Genomic DNA, 18,778 nt, shown 5'->3' with positions numbered 1-18,778 from the left:
AAGGTGAGATTGCCTGAGCTGATGATCAAACCTGAAGTGCTCTTAATGATGGAAATGTTTGTGTATTGCTGCTCTAGTTTAGGGGTTTGCAGTAATGATGTAGGGTAACAAGAAAAAGAAAAAATCGACAGGCAGCTACAAATGGTGGTGGACTCAATGAAAACCTAAAAATCTAGGGGATAGATTTGTCCCTAATAGGAATAAGAAGGGAGTAAATAGTCTGTCCTGTCAAGTGTCCTTGATAGCTGTATAATAATGGAAGAGTAAATAACCACAATTCTGGTTAAAAAACGGAGGGTGGTGATTCAAATGGGAAAGGTGAAGTGCTCAGAGGTGTGTTTGAGGAGCCCTGTCAACAGAAAGGCTGAAGAAACACCAGGATCATTAGTGATTTCTTTGGAGCAAGAAGATGAACCAGATGGCCTCTCCCCTGCCCTGGCTGTGAATAGGGTGGGTTTATGTAGGGCCTGGACTTGTTAGTGCTGAGCCATCTGAAAAAAAACCCAAAGCAAATACTACAAGAAGCACCCAGCTTTGGGGCATTCTATGGTCTTTGTGGCATTTTGCACACAGAGAGGTTTGTTTCAACATTTCTTTCTATTTGGGAACATTTGCACTCTAGACTTGCAGATGTTCACTGCCACCTTTGTCACTTCTGTCTTGTCTTGCTATTTGTAGAATAGTGTCAAATCTTATAAAATTAGCTTTCTCTTTTATGAGTTTGAACTTGTCATTTTAATAACAAATATCTGTCCACCCTTGTATAAAATCACAATTAAAGATTTCTGAGATGCTTAGATAACGCAGTCATTTTTATCATGACCCCTCCTTTCCCAAACAAGCGTGGCTAATCTTTTCAAAGCAAGCATGCCTAATATTTCCAAGCTCTCTTCAAGGCACTGCATTATCATGACCCAATTATTCCCAAAAAAAGATAGCTGGGAATTTTTCTATCAAGATGATTTGCTCACAGAAAATGCAGCTATCAGAAATACAGGGAAGACTTCATATCACTTAGAATGGTTTTCTATGGAAAATTCAGATCAAATATTTCCTGGTCTATCAGCTTGATGAGATCTTGTTTGTTGCCCCATTCTTTCCTAACTGGATAAGCACAGAGCTGCATTAACCCGAGGTGTGCTGGTGATGGCTGGGAATTGCAGGTCGTGTATTTAATTCCAACAGGGCAGAAGACTGTTTCAGTTTTCATTTTCTGACTTTTATTTTGAATTCCCCAGGTAAACAAAAGAAAATTTCATTTAATTTCTTGAGGTCAACTGAAGAGAAAAAGAATAAACAATCTGTGCTATTCATTTCTGCACTTCTGCACCATTCTGAGTGCATAGGATGGGATCCCATCTCACTGGTCTGTCCCAGGAAAACAAGGTCTTACCCACTAACAGGACAGGATTTTACAAGATCTAAGCAGAGCTTTGACTAATTCTAGCTGCTTGGAGATGTCTGAAAGATTTTCAAATTGCAGTGAATATATTTGGGATTATTTCTCAATTCCTCAGTGTTTTGACTTTAAACTAGGCATATTGCAAAAAACTGAATAAAAGCCACAAACAAATAGACACTCTTCAAGAAAAGTCCTGTCACCCCTATCAAATTGCTGAATCTTAATTAATGAAGTGACATTAATGTCATAATGTTAATTAGTGACATTAATGAAACTGCCTTCTGGAGAGACTGGGAAGTTTGACATAAACCTGTCCAACCTCAAAACAACATCAGGGTTAAAGGTAATTTTTCCCATTTTGAAGGCAGCAGCACACCCTTCTGCCAGAGACCCGGCTCCACCACTCAGCCCCAGGGACTGCAATGGTCGCTCTCTGGCCCTGAAGAAAGAATGTACATTTTATCCTGAGCACTGAATGACCATTCACTTTGCTGAAACGTTATTTCTTTTTATAACAGCTTAAAAGGAGGATGAAAAAGGAGAAGGAACCCAGTGCTGCCACTTTGGAAAGCTTTTATTGTAATCAACCTTACAACGCTTTTTGTTGTACAATACAAAGGACGTTTAATCTCTCCTGGCTGGCACATTCCCTCCAGGGTTTTGCTGCTGACAATGGGAGCTTTCACTTTGACCGTGGCGAAAATAGTGTCAAACCCACTGCAAGGCACTGCTTTTACTCTGGATACATTTGGGAAATTCTAAAGAATCAATGACTTCATGACACGAGGGAAAAAATAGGGGTTACAGTTGGAAAGAATTCATATAATTTCCTATAAGTTTTGCTTCCCATGAATACCACCACCTCTAAAATGTGTTTAACTTTGGTGTTGCAAAGACATGCATGGTTTGTTTGAACTGTTTGATTGATTTAAAGAAAATAAACTAACCAAATTTATGAGATAAGATTTCCATAGCACTTGTTCTTCCTAATTTTCCCAAAAAATCTCTGAATGTGTAGTCTCAAGGTGCTCCATGTAGAAAGGGAGGAGGCAACAGAGGTCTTGGGGTGGAGTCACTGAGCCAGCACTGAGCTGTTAGCAGAACTGAATGTCAGATGTTCCTTCTTTTTTTTGTATTGGTTTAAAGGAAAGTGAAACAGTTTGCACATAACAAGATTTTGCCTGGGTATTTTCTAAAGCTCAGGCCAAATTCAACCTCTGAGTTTTGGAAAAGGTTGTTAGAAAGTTGCAATTCAAGAAATTCCTCTGTGCTTCCAAATTTGTGCCAGGCTTTTAGACTGCTGGATGGAAACCCCCAAAAAAGATTTGGTTTTGTTCACAGAGAGACAGACAAGTGATTTCCATCTGGGTGACTTCTTTGCAGTTGGGAGAAGCAAACAACAAACAAGAAGCATAGGCATGGACTGAGGCCAGCTCAGAGTGAAGCCACAGGTAGTGAGCAACGTGCATGTCCTGCCCCAGGAGCCACAGCCACCTTTTCTGTCTAGAGTGGTCCCTTGAAACACCATAAACTCACTCATCTGGTTCCATAATTTCTGTACTCACAGCAGCTGTATTTTCCACACTAAAGGATATTTCAGATCAGCATCCAGATGGAATCTCCAAAACCAGCCAAAGCCAAACAATTCTAAGCTTGTATTTTTGCTCTCTGCCAGAGTGGCATAAAAAAGAGTACTGCAGATAGAAGAGCAAACATGTTGAGATGTGTGTGAAGCTCCTGGTGAGGTTAACAGAGAGTGTCCCAACAGGTCCTAAGGAAAGATTGTCACCTTCCCAACACTGTCCTGCAGGTCAGAGAGAGACTGTGCCACTTGTCTGCCTGGTGTGGGACAGTCCTGCACTGAGAACAGCAAAAAAGCAGGGTGAAAGCAGCATTAGACAGCCCAGGGACTGGAAGGTTCTGGCATAAACTGGTCAGGAAACATTTCTGCATGTGTCACACACAGGGTGTCAAAACCAAGCATGCAACTTTCTAGCAGTGTACAAATGAAAAAATAGGTCACAAAATAGGTCAAAAAACTAAAACCCTTATGCTGGCTAGTTTCTCACTCAGTATTTTGATGAACCCTGACTGAGATCCTTATGGAATAACAAGACAGAGTAAGTAGACGTAGGAGCAACTGACTTGGATAAACTCTCATTGCTCTGAGAGGTGCTAGATAGTAAATAATCCATCTTGGAGAAGCTTTGAGAGGCTGGAGAGTTTTCCCATCTGCTAGAGATGTTTCTTAGTCTTGACTTGGACATAAATGCAGAAGGCAGGTCACACTTAAGCTGCTGCTCTGTGACCTTCTAGATGATAGGTAATTACTCATAAATGTGTCCTACAGATACTCCAGGGATCCATCTGCACATGCTTGCCCAAGAGCTGATGGTTCTGGTTGAGTTCAGAAGAGACCAGAGCTGTGTAAGGAGTGGTAGATTTAGAGGATGCTCAGTAATTCAATTTTTCAGTCTCTGAATGGAAAATAATAGAGCAATGATAAGGCAGACAGTAATAAAATTACATTTATTTTTGGAAACCAAATTGTACAGCTATGGAAAAGCAGGTAGCTTGCCAAGTGGGGGCAGCCAGCCCACCCTCCAAGACTTATGGCCCCCATGGGGCTGAGACATGCTTGGCCATCCTATAAAAATTCCACCACCCCTTAATGACGTATCCCTGGGCTTCAGAACCTTTTTGAGTGGAAAGTGTGTTTTTCTGGCCATCCATCCTCAGTCTGCTTTGCTACAGCAGCATGATTTGCCCATCTCCTGGCACTGGTGACCAGCCTGGTTGCTACTGAAACTCTCCTGGTCCCTGGTGAGGGCTGCAACCCCCTCAGCAGATGGGCTGGGCTGGCACAACCTGCGGGGACCGGGGTGGGGTGAGATGCAGAAGGTGGGTGGAGGTGGGAGCACAGAGCACACAATCATCTATTTTGACTGACTGAAGACAACCAGAGAAATAAATGAGCCCCCAAATCACCCAGGATAAGTTAGGGCACTATAGTGTTTTCCCTGAAATAAGTAGGGAGGCTTGCAATTAATTCAGCACAAAGAGACTTCTGCACTGACCATCATTTCTCTGCTGCTGGAGAGAACTGCTTGGCAGCTTTCTGGAAAAGGAAAGCTCTGTAGCTGAGACAAAGCACACAGGTGGGCAGGCAGTTGTGATAAAACCACAGGGAACAAGGAAAATGAGAACCGTCTCATGCAGAACTTAGAAATGGAATAAACAGGTTATTTTTACAAGACAGAAATGAATATATAACTCCAGGAATGAGGAAAAATACAGCAAGTAACAGCATTTGCGGTTCAGCATATTCCATTGCTATTAAAAATAAAGGACAGAAAGGCAATGAAAGGAGAAGCATTTTGAGAAGCAGACAGTACTGTAGTATCTGTAGTTATGTGTTCTGCCTTCTGCATTCCCCACAGTAATGAGAGATGTGACCCTGTAATCTGCTGCAGAATTGCTGGTCATTTTCTTCTGCCATTAAGATGCAGAATGGGAGCTGCTCTTGCTCTCATGTGGACACTCAGACAATTTTTCTTTCTTTGCAGTTGCAGCCAATCCACACTAACAGTCTATTGGACTGGCATTTTCTTTGCTCCTCAGGATGGAAAAATTGAATTGATTCCTCTGAGAAGGAAGGGAACAGATATTCATTATCATAAGGCAAATTTGTAAAGTTCTGGTTGGTTCAGCTCTTCCCCTTCATTTTTCAGCTCACTCCAAGTCATTGTATCTCTTGCATCTTATCCCATTGGATGGAATAGCACATCATTCAACATTATTAACCATGGCCAAGATGACTCTTAATATTGAAAATTAGCAGCAAAAAGTGAATGATCACCTGAGAAAGCATTTCTCCACTTGAGCTTTTTGACCTGCAACAGAAAGTTTTGCAATGAACAACAGCTCTTTGTCACTTGGAAGTTCTAATACAGTTGCTGTTGTGCTTTTCCACCACAGTGAAATCAGTGGTATTAGCCTTGAAGCACCTAAAGAGCTCAGGTCAGGGGACCAGACCCTCTGCACTAGTAAAGTAGAGTAACTACACCCATTTTAACACCCCCCGTGTGTTGATCTGATCCCATAGCCAGGCTGTAGGAATAACTTCCCTGCAATGTGTAAGTAGCTACTGCTGGATAGTGGGTGCCCAGAGTGCTGGAGATGGTACTTGGTGCTGGCATTGGGATATAAATTAGAAACTTACAGAACCATTTGGCTTTTCCCATCCCTTTGTCAAGAACCATTTCTTTTGTTTTTCAGCACATGGAAGAAGTTCAGATGAGCACACACTAAGACCCAAGCCTCTCAGCACAGAACAGTTCTCTAAGGTCAGAAGCAGAGCAGCAAGCACTGGGCTAGCTGGGTCTGCTCTGAGCCCTCAGTGCTGAGCCTCTGGAATTTTTCTCTCCTGATAAGCAGAAGCTGTCTGGTTGTACCCTATCCCAGTCATGCTCAAGTGTTGGCAGTTGAAAATTACTATCCCAAAGATAAGACAAGATGTCGTTAAGTCCCACGTGCACTTTCTTTTCTGATTCCTACCATCAATTATTCTACTTGTCGGTAATGGCTTCAGTGGATTCTTCCTCTCAGTGGATTTCTCTGCTGCTTTGCATTTAAATTCACCTTGCCTTCCCAAATGCACAGACAAACTGCAAGCAACAAATGAGCCAGGCAAAAACAAACATGCTGTTGTTGTCTTGGCTTTCTCTGCAGTCCTGAGCAAAGGATGTTTCTATATCCCTTTGAGAAAGCCATACAATGATGAATAACTATTTGAAAACAAATGGGTAGGATTGTATCAGCCACCTACTTCCCAGTCTTAGAAAGAGTAGGAAAATCCTCCCATCCATAAATATTTTTTAGGATGATAGTTCTGAAAATAAAGTAGGCTGGAACATTTGCTATCAGGCCAGGCTGCAGCATTCAGCTTATATCAATTACTGTCTATTTGACATGCTTCATGCTCTCTTCATTAACAGGATGAAAGGTTTTATGGGATAATAACCCAGTTCCAGTGAGCAAATGTATTTGTGGGACCAAAGGCCAAGTCCTTTGTCCTTGCTGAAGGAGCCTTGAGACTGCAGTGATTGGCAACAGTCTAGGATGGATAAATCACAACAGCAAAACTTCTGTCCCACAGAACACTGACCCATCCATGAATCACTGAGGACAAAGAATCCTCACTGCAGGAAAGCTGAGAGAGCAGAGATCATCTTGGTGATGATGCTGGTACAGGAAGGAAATAGAACAGCCACTGGCTTCAGTTGGATATTGAAGATGCTGTAATTGGAGTTACTGCCATGTTAAATGGTCCCTCACGGTTTCCTCATCTCAATCAAGGTTTGATTGAAAACTTGTGACCTGAAATGGTGGTCGTTACCTTACCAGAACTTACTGGTTTTCTCACTCTTCAGACAGTAGGCAGATGGTAATTGCTTCCTAAAACATTTCTCAGCTGAACAGCAGTGACAAACACTCTTCTCACCTCAGAAAATCCCAGAGCACATTACAAACTATCTGGACAAAGAGGACAGATGTGTTTTCCTCGGATCTGGCAGGAGCCATGCAATAGCCACTCTCATCAGGGAAGAGGTGTGCTTGGCTAATGGAAAATAATCATACCTGGCTTTCCACCCCAGCTGTCCCACACTGTTAATTTTATTGTACCTGCACTCAAATTATCAGTAGGGATCCTCTTGTCCTTCTTCATTAAGAATTATGTGGAAAATCTTCCATCCCAACACAACCAGAGCAGACTGTGAGTAAGAATGGAGGAGGGTGTGCAGTGAAGGGTTGCTAACAAGAGGCAAAAACAATTTCTTGTTCTCCAAGTTCTCCATTCCCCCACTGGGGCCAGCTGAGTTAGCACCCAGTGTGTGTTCCCTCTTGCAGCCTGACCTTGCTGGGTGCAAAGAGCACAATTTTTCCCCTGGCTGTGGTTTCTGGCTGTGTGGGCCAGGACTGCATGTCAGGTTCTTGCTGCCAGGCTCTATTTCAGTTCACACAACCCATGCACCATAAAAAGAACAAAAAACATCCACACTGATCAAATATCATCACACAGTGGCATCAACATATCTCATTGTGCAGTCCTAATCTATGTCCTGCATAAAAATGTGGTATTCAAAACCCCACCATGTTGGCTTTACTGGCAGGTGTTTGATATAGAACCCAAGAGGAATCACAGCAAGGACTTGAGGGGTCTGTACTCATGGCAGATGAAATCAAAGTAGTAGTACAGAAATTATTTGTTTAAATCTCAGACCATGGACTGAATTTAGAGCTCTAAATCAGTGTTTGCCTGATTGAACAATGGGTTCTTACAGGAGAGCATTTACTAGAAAAACAAAGCTTTTAATCCAAATCAGTGAGTGCCAGAGTTTGAATTATGGCTGTAAGAGAAAGTCTTTTGTTTTTGTCACCTCTTTAGTCAATGCTAATTCGACCAAGATGTGAATTAGTATTGCTCCCAAAAATTCTGCAACGTGCAAAGAGCCACCTTCCCCCCAGCACACAGAGCCTTTGGAACTCCTTTCAGACATCCTCAGAGAGCCTAGATGAAAAATCTGCCTTCAGATGATGGAAGACAGGTTAGTAACTTGCAGGATATTTATTTCAAGAAGCAAAGTCATGGCTACAACCAAACAACTGAAGAAAGGAGAGATGTGCAGTGGAGAAACACTGAAAATTTCTATTAATTGGCTCCAAGGTGACACTGAAGGGCAACATCCATGCCCAGCACAGCAAAAGAACAGCATATCAGGAGATAGGAACAGCCTGTGGAGCTCACCAGCAGAAGATTTGGGAGATACAAGGGGTGTATCACTCTGTACAGGGGAGGTGTGAATTGCAGAGCCACCTCAGGTGGGGTGAATATTAGCTCACTGCAGCACTTGTTCCATAAGGAGGTATTTACTAAAACATATATTTTTTCAATTTTCCGGTCTGCCATTATTTTGTGCAGAACCCATGGTCTCACTGGAAGCTTCTACTTGAGAAGTCTTCTTTACCATCTCTCAGAATTGGGATATGCTAAACTGACACAGCAAAAAAATAGCAATCATTTGGGAGCAATATATTTCCTGCAGTTATAGACCCACAAACACTCATTTCCATACCACCTACAGATGTGTGTGCATCTCTTTGTTCTGATAGTGAGAAAAAACCTATTTGTATTCTTTCAGTACAAGCAATCCTTGGCTTGAATTTTTAGTTGGTCAAATAATGCTAAAGAAGGAAATATTGGAATTTCTGCCTGTGCCATGAGACTATTCAGGCAGGCAAACTCTATTATTGCCATGGTCTTATCAAAGGAAAGCTAAATCTCCTCATTAAATGTTGGGTGGTGTTATTTTCAAGAAGAGAGACTCTCTACTGCAGGCAAAATGCTGGAGAATGTGAAAGCAAGTGGTGGCAGCCTGCAGAGGAAGGCTGTGTGTGGAGCCATCCCAGGGGGAAGGGGGCAGCTACCACTCCAGCGTGGCACTGCTCAACATCCAGACATGGGGACAGCCACACTGTCCATCTGCTGGCTCCCAGCTCCCACCAGGATTGCCTCTGGATTGCTGTATTTAGCCACCAACCCCAACATCTGGCACACGTGCACAATCTGGCATCGAGCAAAAAGCCACACATGTACTTTTGCCTCCTGCCTGTGACTGGCCTCTGTTTGAACATCAAAAATTTAGTCAGGAAGGCTTCATTTGATAAGGACACATGCCACAGCTCACCTTTCCAGAAAGATGTCCACATTCTGAACCAGTAAGTTAAAACTAAAGAAATTAGGAGCACATTCCAATGCAAGTGGCATTGAACCCGATTTTGTGTATGCATTTTTAATTATTCTTTGCATCCTTGGGCAAAATACTTTAGCCTGAATGCAGCAGAATATCCAACCACCTAAGTAACACATGTAAGTCCTACAAGATTTGAGGTGCAATGCTAAAACAGAGCTGCCACAGCACTCTCCACTAGACTTTTACTGGTCTGTCATCTGCTAAAATGGATATAAAATTAGCCCTGCTTTCCTACAGTCTTACCTGTTTGGAGAGAAGGGGAAAAGCAGAAAAGAGGGAGAGAGGATGAGGTACAAAAGCCTGTGACATAATAATAATTCTGCTTATTTAAAAAAGAAAAACATCTTAGAATATTATCTTGTGAGGGATGCAGTTTGAAAGCAGTCTAAGAGGTTTTCAGCAATTATGGTTAATGTATGTAGAAATAATCTAAATGGTTAGTAAAATGTTGACTGGAAGATAAACATATTTATGCTATATGAAACTGGATATTAAAATTCCTTTTTTGACACTTCAAATGCAGGAAGATGTCTACCCTTTACTGACACTCTTAAGAAAAGTTAATAAGACTTTTTCCTGCTATATTTTAAATGGAAGGTGTGGTGTAAACAAAACTGCAGATTGGTTTCTTTGCTCTGCTGGGGCATCCAGATGTCCTTCAATCCACTGGACAGACATTTGTTCACATATTTTGCATAAAGTTGTCCAAGAACCTTTAACTCATGCCAGGAACCAAAACTCTGTGTATTCAGTGGACAAAGAGCACATTCCCCTGACACCTGCTCCCCCTGCTCTAAGCCAGCTGGGGGACATTAATCCAATTATCAGCCATAGGTGAGTGTATGATTTAGGAGTCTAGGAAATTATACTGAAAGATTTTTTTAAAAAAAATTTGTTGGCAATACCATAGGCTAGATTTTTATGCCAATCCAGGTCGAATGACTTAACTCTAACTCCCTTCATTGGAGGCACTAATCTCTGCCTCAGGACCTGTAATCACTGCCTGGCCAGGCTGGAAGGGGCAAACCTGCTGCCCCTGAGTGCAGACATTGGAGCACCAGGCCTGCCTTTATCTTTTGATACTCTGCTAAGCCAGGGAAACCTGGAATCAGTCAGGCCTTACTGAAAGCTCACTTCAAAGTGAGCTTTTGATTTATTCTGAACTATTTCAAATACCATCCCCCAAAACCAGCTGAAGTCCCCATTGTACCTACACAGGCTCAATGGCCAGAATATTTAGTTACATGTATAACAGAAGACACAACCTTCACTATGCCTTTAATTCTGAAAGTAAACTACTAAGAAAACATTTAAGTCTTTGCAAAGTAAGTTGTATGGTTTTCCTTTTGTTGTTGTGCTCCTGTTTGGTTGCTTTTTTCTGAGAGCAGACTGGATTGACTACAAAAAAGGAAGACAAGCTAAAAGTACAAAATCTATAAAAAACTAGTGTTCCAAGGAGCAAGCACATGCACCTAAGAAATCTTTGTTGATTGTTGCTAATATCTATGATAATTAAGCTAAAAATACCCACAAAGCAATAGAATTTGCAGAGATGAGTCTATTGTCTTAAGCAAATAATGAAGCCAGGAACAGTTAAATTGATCCCATGACTCTCATTTCAATAATAAAGCAGCAACAACTGTTAATCTATAGCACTCAGTTTAAATTACAAACCCAGCGCTGAATGGGCAATTTCATTAGAGAGAACACAGCTGAGAGAGAAATGCTGGCAGGGGAAAAGAGTCATCCCCATTGAAATCCAACCTTCCTGAGAATTTCTTGTTGCTCTGCACCCAGACTCATCATCAAGGAAGAGTTCTCACAAATAGCAGGTGCATCTCTTGGAAGCTTTTGGTGTCCAAGCAATTCCCTTTTATTTCACCCCCAAGGCTACCAGGATCCAACGGGCTGAGCCAGCTGCCCAAGGCTCCATGGGCAGTCTGGGCACTGCTCCAGGGTGGACACAGGGATCAACAGGAAGGGTGGTGAGAGGGAGGGGAGAGTTTGCCCCCACATCTGCCTGGAACCACCCAACAGCACTGCCAGAGAGGCTCCAGGACACAAGACATACGTGTGTCCCCAAGGATGGGAGCAGCTCAGTGAGCAGATGGGAAACTGGCTTTTTCCTCTTTTTATTCTTGTCCCTGAAACCAACACACGGTCTGCAAGCCAATCAAACTCACCCACGGATACTAGCACTGCCTAGAAGAGACAGTTCTCTTTTTAAATTAGATCCTTTCAAACACTTACACAGATCCTTGGATATTGCAGGGGCTGTGGAACTGAAACCAATGAACATCCACAGTAGGTGAGGGGAGGAAAGGCTTCCACCATCTCTCCTGGCAGCTGTACAAAGCTTATGGGAGGAAGAACTTTCTGTTCTCACTGAAGGAAGCAGGCAGGACTATAAATATCCACATGGAACATATTTACTGAAGGATGGAGTGCCATACTAACAACCATTTTTTCATGGTAGGACCAAATTTCACAGGTATTAGCAACTTCCTGAAATAAAGTCAGAGAATCAGGGGATAATTGAGGTGAGAAGGGACCTACGAATGCTTCCAGTTCAGCCTCCTGTTTAAAGCTGGGACAACTTCTGTGCTAAGGGAGGCTGTTGAGGGCCTTGCCAGCTCTCTCCTGATGAACCTCAAGGATGGAGAGCCCACAGGCTCTCCAAGGAATATGGTTCCTGTGCTGCATAACTCTCATTCTGATGGTCTTTTTCCTTATACAAACAGAAGGAATTTCCCTTGCTGCAATGCATGACCACTGCCTTGTGATTTTGCAGCACACTGTGGCAGAGTCTGAATCCATTATCTATACAGTCCCTTTCCATTAATGGTAGACAGTGATTAGATGCCCCCTTATATTCTCCAGGATAAGTAAACCCAGCCCTCATAGCCTCTCCTGATATATCACGTGCTGCACTCTCCTGAACATCCCATTGACTTTCTGCTGGACTTGCTTCCCCCTTGGTGACCTCTCTGTGGCCCTGGGATACACCAAACCCACAATTTTCCAGCTGTGAGATGCAGCCTCACAAGTCCTGAGTGAAGTGTCTGACCTGTGGCCACACTGCACCTGAACAGCCCAACACACAGGCAGCTGTCCCCACCTTAAATACACCTGCAGTGCCTCAGGTCCCTTGGGTCCTTTCTGCAGAGCTCCCCGAGCTGTCATTCCCCAACCCATGGGGCTGGTGTGTCCCCAGGGCAGGACTGGCTGTGTTTCACCTCAGTGAACATCATGAGGTTCTCCTTACCGTGCTCCTCAAGCTTTCCAAGGTTTTTGCCTATCATTGAAAACGGATCTAGAAGGTTTGGTAACATGTTCTGCATGCCTGCATGAAAAAGAGGAATGACTGTCTCCTAAGATTTCTGTGCATTTAGCCAGTCTCCCTGGTGCCATGGTGGTTTACACCAACATCACATTCTTTACATTAGTAAAGGATAAGGAAACCCCAAATTCCAACCGATATCAGCAAGAGTTTTTAGTGACTGCAGTGACCTTGAGAATACTCCCGTGCAGCAGCAGGATCAGGATGTCAGCATTACTGCTGGAATGGGGTTGTTTTAACAGGACTTTGCTGAAAGGGAAGGAAGATTTAGTTGTTGCTCAAGCAGAGGTGGGGGGGGGTGGTGTTGAAATCTATAACCAGTACCCCTGTTTAAAATTCTGTTAGCAAAATTTATGACACACATTTTTCCCCGAGTAAGAATATTTCTTTCAGCTATTCATTTCGGTTTTCATGAGACCTTCTGCAGAGGCAATGAGCTATATCACTCTGTTCTGCTCATATAGCATCCTGAGATCTAGATGCTTCAAAACCTGTGTGCATTGTAATGACTGTGTAGAATATCTCCAAAAAATTTGACATCTGCATCCTTGATAATTCATTTGTATTCAAGTGGAAATATTCATTGCAGCTTTTGCAAATGCTGATGTAAGCCATGGAGTGGATGTTCACAAAACTCAACATCCTGTGCCCAGATCCTTCATAGAGTTCATCCTGTACATGGGATTTCCTTTATCACAGGAGGTGTGTAAAACATTGCCTCTCCCTAATGAAATTTCTGTTTTTCCCCTCTCTTGCTGCAATTACAAATGAATTGTACAAGTACACCATAGCTGTGCTGCTTTAATTTTGTTATAACACCCAGGGAATAATTCTGTATCTTCTAACAACAAGCAAATATATGCATTCAAAAGTTAAATATTTACTTGCCAAAGAGACATCACGACTTGTTGTGGGTGCTTGTCTTCATTATGTGTGGGAAATTAAATTGACTTTGTACCATAATTCTGCTGGTCTAATAAAGGATTATGCACAACAAGGGGACCCCATTCGGTTGGAAAGAAGCACACCCCCTTCTCACGAAACTCTATTTCATATTGCAACAAGCTCAGGTCTTATCAAACATAACAAGTTAGGACTTTACTGTACACAGTCTGCTCAGGAGGTACAAGACTAACCTAGTTTAGATTTGAAGAAAATCTTGGGTGGTACCAAATGTCCAGTGTTAGGTGCAATGTGTGCAGCCAGAATAATTCTCATTCCCTTCCCATCTGCTAACATAGAATTGATGAAATTGGAATGCTCCAAATAAAAAATAATGTTTTTTAAAAGCCCCAGAATCAACATATCAAAACCTAAAGGTAGGTAGGCTGCCCAAATGTCTGCAGCTGGTTTGTCCTTTCCAGCCTGGTGAGGACAGACCAGAAAGCATCAAAGATCCTGCTTTGGGTCTTGTTTTAACAGATCATAATTGTGAACAACCCGTTGACACAAACTGAAAACAGCATTGGGACTGTTTTTGTAAAAGAGATGCATTAGTTAAACACATTTTCTTAGCATTTGCTGGACCCAAAATCTAAATGCCTCCTAATTTCTCTTTCTTGTGCACATCAGCTGTAAGTAAAACCCTCTGCCCTGTAGCTGGGGCACACAGTTTACACTCTACACAGCATGTTCTGCTATCCTCCATGTTTGTTTGCTGGCACTGGGGAATCTGATTTTTCTCCATCTTCTTTGGAAACATCATAATGCTGGCGGTTTTGAATTTTGACCCTTGCCTTCAGGCTATTAAACACTTGTTCCAGTCCTTTTAGATTAGATATCCCAACCTCTAGCTGCCTTTAGGAGGTTAAAACACATAGAGAAGACCTTTAGCTTTTTACTTCAACTAATCTATTGCTAAACCAGCGGCAGTCTCTCTCTCTCTGCAGATATGCTAACCTCCTGTCACTACATGAAAGGGTTTAACAGTTTCTAGGACACAGAATACACTTGAGCACAGAATTTTGAACTGCTTTTCACCATGGATTTCATGTACAATTTGAGGCTTGCAAGGCATTACCCGAACGAGACACGACAGTTCTGCTTTTCCAACAAAAATAACAATAACCACAAACACAGCATGACCTGGTGACCAAACTCAAGTTCCAGCAAACCCTTGCATGGCCAGATAAATCAGGTGTATGCAAGTGCCAGAGCTGCCTGCTTTCAGCCCACACCTGGGGTTCTGCGTGGGCCCACCTTGACTCAAGGACACGGGCACAGCTCCCTGGGGGCACAGGCCACCACCCACAGACCAGGACAGAGCTCTGTGTCCCTGCACAGCTCTGCAGCCTCTCCAAACCTGTTCCACTGCAGCCTTACACCTTTCAGCAGTGATGTTATGCCAAGCTGGAGAGCAGAGCTAGGCCCAGCAAGTGCCCCATGCTGCCTGCAGCCACCCAGCTGTCACTGGTGTGAGTGGGCAGCAGCACAGCCAGGGCCAGGTTACTGCCTAGGGCATCTTGTCAGCATGTGAAAAAACTTCCTAAGCCATCCTTAACCATGTCTAGGATAGAGGTTAATGCCAAACTTTTACACAAAAAGTGTGTTTCTAGGCATGTTCACAATCCTGAAACACAGGGAACCTCACCTTGGTAATCCATGGCCCATTAACAAGTTAAGGACTGCACAGTGGCTCCGTGCTGGACACACAGTGAGCTTTTCCAGGAGCAGGGAACAGCCACACTGTCAGATTTTGTTCCTTGGGAAGACACCTGGGAACACTTTTCCAGCACTAGATCAACTGCCTCAATCTTCCAGGGTTGTCTCCTGTTCTACTTACCTCTCCCTGCCCAGCTCTGGATTCAGTATTTTTAATGCTTAAAAGAGAGCACATGCAAAGGTTCTTTGATCTCAACTGTTACACACATCACTGGAGGCTAGGCCCTCTTCAAATGCACTCCAGAAGTGATTTGCTGGAAAAATAGGCAAATTTTAAAAGTGAGACTTGAGACAAATAGCTGAAAAGCAGTTATTTCACCAAAGAACTGCCTGTGCTCAGACAACTCATAAAAACAAACCTGACAGAGTTTGTGCTCATGTCACTTTGGCCCTGAATAGATACAAACCTGCAAATACAGGGCAGTGTGGAGCAATCATTCTCCCTCTTCCAGAATGAATAGGAAAAACCTGTGTTATGCTGATGTGCTGAATACTGAGCAGTAGATACTCTCAAATACTCTTCCTGGCCAGAACCAGTCAGCAGGGAGTTTAAATCTGCCTCTTGGTCCTGCAGAGGAGATCTGTCATGAAGGAATGGAGCTGCTCACTGACCTTCTCATATGTCATCTCCAGCAGCACTCTGACTGTCCAGAACATTCCTATTATCCACCTGTCAGTGATAAAATGGAGAAAAGGAAAAGGAATATTATGGTGTGTTCTGTAGATTACATCTTACTGAAAGGGTAAGGAAAGTTTTCAACAGTGTGTTGAACAGCATGGTACATTTTCTACATCAGGATAATTATTTTTTATCTCAAGGGTTTCATTTAGGAAAAAAAGCTATCACTGGAACTGAAAGTCTTAATTTATAGAATATTTGTAATTAGACACATGATTATGTTCAATACATAGTATCTTTTGATTTGCTAGCAACCAAATGCTGCTACAACCAACACACTGGTGATGACCACTCTATCTTTACAACAGCAGTGTCACCCTCATCTTAGAGGCACTACAACCACACTTAAATTCCTTTTCAGTAGGTGGAAACATGTTTACAAAGCCTCATTACCTCCATGTGCTGTCTTGAGATGGCAGACTGCACTCCAGGGTGGGCTGTGCTCCAAAGGGATGCATCAACAGCCCCCTTGGACAACAGCACCGACTGGGCTGCTCCACACAGCCCTACACATGCACATGTGAATTATCTGAGGTCTGTACAGCTCCTGATTTGATCTGGAAAGATGTTCAAAGTAATTAGAATTATCATTAGCAGGCAGGTGCTAGCAATGCACTGTAGTGAGCTAAAGCCTAGGCTGCCACCCAGCAAAGGTGACAGCCCCTCTCAGACAGCCCTACCCCAGAAATACCTTCCCATTTCAGGATCTGGCCCTTGGGAACCCATAATAACCATGGATATTCCCGATCTGCAGAGGGATTTAAACAGCTTGCTCGGGAGCAGACTCTACTGAAACATTGCATCTCAATGCTGACATCCCCTGGGGGAAGAATAAGTAGGAGTTAGGATTTAACCTTTTGGGATGACAGTATGTGGCATATGTTTGAGATAATCAGTGGAATTGCTGAGTGAAAAGCTGTGTTATCTTAAAATAAATATGGTTCACCCAGAAAGGTATTCAAACTCAGCTTCATGCAGTATGAACAATTGCTCACATCCTGTAGCATGCAGCCCTGAGCAGTTACTGCAACAAAAAGGGATTAAGTGCCTCTAATTATTATTATTGTTATCCGAACATTTTGCTATCAGAGAACCTGTAATAAATAACCACGACATCTCATGGATACAGCTGTCAAATTTACTGTCATTAGTTGAGCTGTTCTGATTAAGGGCCAGAGTTTTTCCAGTAAATACACAGATCCCTCTCTAAGGACTAAAGAATAAATGAGAACTGAAAATCCAAGGGAGAAAAAGAAAGGGCTATCATGTGAGCTTCATTCTTTGCTCAGAATGTCATGTTTCTGTAAATATAAAAGACAGTGGTAACAGAGCCCTTACCCCACTCACAGGGACTCCTCTCTTGTTCATCCACCACAGGCTGAGTGCCCAGAAAGCATCTGAGTGCTGCAGTGTTCATGGCACATCCCTACACTAGCACAGGAGAGAGACAGTGTGTCCTGTCCTGGACACCTTCAGCAATGTGAGCAATCCTCCTGTTCTTTTCCAGGCTGCTTTAAAACACCTGTAAAATAAGCTGAGTTACTTAAAGCTACTCTGATGTTTAAACTTACAGCTGAGCTTTCCAAAATAGATTTTACGTGTCTTTAGAGACAGACACTTAACACAGCTGGTTTGTGGTTACTCAGCTTTCCCCATTTTTATTTTGGTTCATCAGCAATTTCTGGTCAAGTTTCCAGCCCAAGTCTGTAAAGGTTTAATCTTTGGTAGTGAACAGGACTAGAAGCAATCAAGGAAGACCCACCTTCTTAGATAAGGTTTTGTAAATTCTAGACATTCAAGATACAAGTAGGTGAAATAGATCAGTTTTCACCTGATAGTTTTTATTTTTCAAGTTTTGTAGACAATAAATGCTTTTCCACCTTCCAATCCCTCCTTGAAGATTGCAGCATTGCCCTCTGTTTGTTCCTGAGAAATGTGATGAAACAGAAGGAGTTCTCTTCTCTTCTGACAACTCCTGCTGCGACATAACCACCCTGCTCCACCTCAGAGCCTGCCTTGAGCCACCTTCACTTGGACCAGTCATAATTGCTCTCTTCTATCAATTTTAAATATTCCACTGCCATAATCCCATGCTTTTCTCACTGTTGCCCTCACTCCTGTTCAAAGTCTCTCTTCTTCCTGGTGATCCAGCACCTCTTTCCCATGGATCTTCTGCACCGGCCAGTGAAGCCTCATGGCAAATTGTATCGATTTCATCAGGACATCGTGCAGTGTTTTGGAAACTTGCATAACAACTAGAACAAAAAGCAGCCCTGTCATCCATATGGAGCTCTACAAAATTTCCTCAGGTCTGGGAATGTATAAACTTCAGTGGGAGCTTTCTCTGTGCCTGGGTCACTGACAAAGTCCACCTGGACCCTCCAGCATCTAGTGAGACCTGGCTATGTGGCATCTTCTCCTCACCTCAGGCAGGAGGGATTCCACTGCCCATCTATCACCGTGAATCTTACAGGAACCAAGCCTTTAAGCCACCATCTCTCTATCAAACTGGTGAAATCATCTGACAATGCCAGAAGCTTTCAGGAGGGATGGACAGACACACAGAGTCTGGACAAGCAAAGTCCAAATCTATACTTTGAACCTGAACTTATGGAAGTCCACTCTGGCTGGGGTATAGAGAGAGGTCTCAGGGGTTTCACCTCTTCTCTAGGACTCAGCAGTGCTGAGATGGTTTGCAAAGGGGATTGTTTACTGTGTGCTCCTCCAAATAAACTTTTGCTTCCTTGCTATACCATGGTGTTCTGCCCTCAGCAGATAAAGCAGCTCCTGATGATCTCTCCACAGGGCCATTGTTTGTTGCTGTAACAATCAGAGGAGCAGCAGGAGGGGGTTTAAAGAGCCTGTTCCTGTTTAAACACACA

This window comes from Aphelocoma coerulescens, chromosome 14, assembly GCF_041296385.1.
Source record: "Aphelocoma coerulescens isolate FSJ_1873_10779 chromosome 14, UR_Acoe_1.0, whole genome shotgun sequence".
NCBI lineage: Eukaryota > Metazoa > Chordata > Aves > Passeriformes > Corvidae > Aphelocoma > Aphelocoma coerulescens.
The sequence above is the reverse complement of the archived record's forward strand: the minus strand, read 5'-3'. Positions refer to the sequence as shown.